This window comes from Penaeus monodon, chromosome 29 (assembly GCF_015228065.2).
Source record: "Penaeus monodon isolate SGIC_2016 chromosome 29, NSTDA_Pmon_1, whole genome shotgun sequence".
Lineage (NCBI taxonomy): Eukaryota > Metazoa > Arthropoda > Malacostraca > Decapoda > Penaeidae > Penaeus > Penaeus monodon.
In genome coordinates this window covers 1,128,493-1,131,907 of record NC_051414.1, presented here as the reverse complement: position 1 = coordinate 1,131,907, position 3,415 = coordinate 1,128,493, and the positions used below count along the sequence as shown (strand labels likewise).

General features: G+C 32.8%; 1 long non-coding RNA gene across 1 annotated transcript in view; it reads right to left on the bottom strand.

Annotated features, from left to right (window-relative positions):
• LOC119591879 overlaps nt 1-3,415 on the bottom strand; it is an 11,882-nt gene that overhangs the window by 6,794 nt on the left and 1,673 nt on the right. The window contains exon 2 of the long non-coding RNA XR_005230382.1: nt 1,421-1,505. This is a non-coding gene — a long non-coding RNA (uncharacterized LOC119591879). The remainder of the gene's footprint in view (nt 1-1,420; nt 1,506-3,415) is intronic.

Here is a 3,415-nt window from a genome sequence, read left to right as displayed (position 1 = left end):
AGTAAGGGAACCAAACAACACTGAAAACCTGTATGCTATTTCTTAGTCATAAGCTTTGTACCAAGTCTTATATATAGGGCACAATGCTTGCACATTTTGCAAGCAGGGTACAATAGGGTGACAGGGGCTGCCCTGATTTGTAGGATACAGCCAAAAAGTAAGTGCATAAAATATTACAAAGTTAAGGAATTATTCATAGCTGTATATAGGCATTCTGTAAATAATGGCTTAATAAGTGTAATGATGCCTTTTACTGCCTTTGTAAAGAATTTTGCCAACATTTGGTTGATTACCAACGTATGCAATTATATTTCTAAAAATTACTTCCGTGGTATTAGCATGAACTAATGAACAGAAAAACCATAAAAGGTTTCAAAGCTGTTTCTTGAACATATACAGTTTGTATGATTTGCTTCCCCATAACAATTAAAATCAGTGCTTCTTTAATACTACACATTTTTATATTGAAATATTTCCCTACTCGTAAAATATGAACATTGTTTTTATTTGTAAATACCGTGCTAAGTTCTCTGCCAAATACATTATTTTTAAGTGTAAAAAATAAGGAAAGAACATTACAAAGAGCTTTCAAGCCTGACATGTCATTGCCACCTGTTACAATGCTTGAACAAGCAGAAGTGTAACCTTCCCTTTACTATTTCTATGGATAATTTTCATGAGATTTACCAACTTATACAAAAAAATGAAACCCAAGTCTACAATCTTTCCATTTTCCAGACATCAAATCATGAGTCTCTTGACTTTTTTATCTTGTAGTTAAGCCATCACCTTCCCTCTTTTCAAAGACTGAAGTGCATCCTCTACTTTTCTTTAAGCACATCCCAAAATCCTTCCAGGACAGGAATATATACTTTTTTGTATTAAAGTACGGAAAATCACGGGAAAAGAAACTTTACCCTATGGCCCCCGGGGAAATTTTTCATTTTTTCCCTTTTACTAGTTTTTTTTTAGGTGGTTCTAAAATCAAAAACAATTTTATGCACAAGTTTTTTTTCAGGACCCCTTAAAATTATGCAATTTTTAAATGGAAGTGATAAAATGAATATGATCATTAAAAAAAAACAAGTGGGGAAGTAAGGAAAATACCAAATGGTGAAGGTTTTTTTTTAAGGGGGCCTCGCATTTGTGTTTTTTCGTATACCTTCTTTGTTACTTCAATCTTTTTGACAAAATTTTCCACATGACCATTAAAATAGAGAGAAAAATTGAATGACAAAAAGAATGGCAATATCCATTTTGTATGTATTTTGAATCATTTACTCACAGTTGTTTCTATCTGAACTTATTGTTTCTTGCTACTGACACTAATGTCAACTGATCTCCCACTATGCATCCTTCTCAACCTCGACAACTCCCTATAGCCTTTGTCTATCTTCCTCTCTCTCTCCTCCTTGTTTACCTTACAGAAATATCCACTTCTGGTCCTACGGAGCCTGGAGGTCTCAATCTCCATGATAAATCATCCCCCATGTTAAAATCTCAATCTGAAATAAAGAGAGATTTCATTACAAGTTACAAAAATAGCATTTTTTATAATGAACTTTGGGCTTTTATACAATGTTTGTGTTTCATACTTACACAAAGTGTTTTCATAGCTTATAATCAGACTGTCCTTCTGTATAATGATGAGAAATATGATAATTTCAATTATTTAAGGTTTCATATGTACAGAGGTTGGAAAAATTAACATAGTCTGTTTTGGTCAAAAGGAAACCCTTTTTGCTTAAGACACGCTCTAAAAATTTCCTTTTTTAAGTAACAAATATAAACTAAACAAATACAACTAGTAATTGTTTCCAAAGTATTTGTACCACAAGACTAAGTCCCTATCACTCCAGACAAAAACCTTGGGGGCGCTCCTAAGAATACACACCCAAAGCCTCACCCAATCACCCAATTTCCCTTGCCATGGGCCCCTCCCCTAGACCCCCACCAGGTCATTGTGGACAAAGTCTCTGCACAGCTTTTGTGGTGACATATTTTCTTTATCTATGATGTTACTCTTTGCCTGCACAGAATATTTCATATATTAGTGATTTTGCATATCTTACTGCAGTTATCATATAAATTTATACCAAATAAATGACACTCAGCATAATAGGCAGTAAGCTATGCTAAGTAATTTGCAATACCTTTAAATGTAAATATGTAAATATGTAAACTAAATCCTGTAAAGATATAATCTTAATTTATATCTGCAGCAACAGTTGCCTCAAGCAAAAGAAAGCTTTTGATGTACTCTTGTTAGCAGCTGGTGGTCCCAATGGTATGGCTGCTCCTTTAACAAACACTATCTCTCATCTCCATATGGTTTGCAAAATAATGCAGTATATGTGTAGAATACGCACACTATACATTACTGTCCTTTTGTTTGTGTTACTTGTTTCTCTTTAGTTTAAACTTTACCTCCTCCCCCACTGCCCCAATCAAATTAGATGAATAGGCTTCATTTGAATGCAATGTTGACTCTCAGCATGACTAGAATGTGATACATGTTTAACATTTTTCAATATCCAACAGGATGCAAGGGCTTCTACCAGTACTGTGAAAATTTTAAGTCTACTAATACCAAGTCATATCTGTCCTAACCAACTTGCCCTTAAATAACTGTCTCTCTAGAAAAGGTGCCCAATGTACCAAATAAGTGTTAGAGTAAGGTTACATGGCCATATGAAATCAAATTAAAATTCCTGTCTATTAAGGTCAGAATCTCACCATGGTTTTCTTAATATTGCTAGGCTGTTCTGTAATTCCTGTCACAAGGAATGCTACAGCTACAACGGTTTTTGTCTGTATTATTGCTTAATTTAAATGGGATATTTCAATAATAGATAAAATAAACCATTAAAAGAATACATGTAGACCACTGATCTAGCATAAATGTCAAGTTTGGAATATAACACTATAATAATAACAAGGTCATTAAAATAATGCTGTTTTCTATCTATTATATATTCTCTTTCAAATGTGCTACAAAGTTTACTTTATTGTTAAAGCCATACACAAATTGATAAAAAAATAATTACTTTACTATCTGTAATACTATCACAAGCACACAATTAATGCTTCCATTTAATTTTTATATAGTTAATGAGACACAGGAATACATCACAGTATCAATCTACAGTACCATCACAATGTATTGAAGTATCAATATAAAATTTGAAATAAAAAAAGGACAAGTAACACCAAAGATAAAAAGGTCTAGTGATAATCTAAATTACATTAAAAAATGTCAGGAAATTGATTATATGATCCAGTATTAACTTAATGAATTAATAATACCAGCTATCCCATGGGCACTTACCTCTTACCTCCAAATGCTCCATACTGGTACACAATACATCTTGATAAATAAAAGTAGTTATGACCAGAAATAAGAACTAAACAAAGC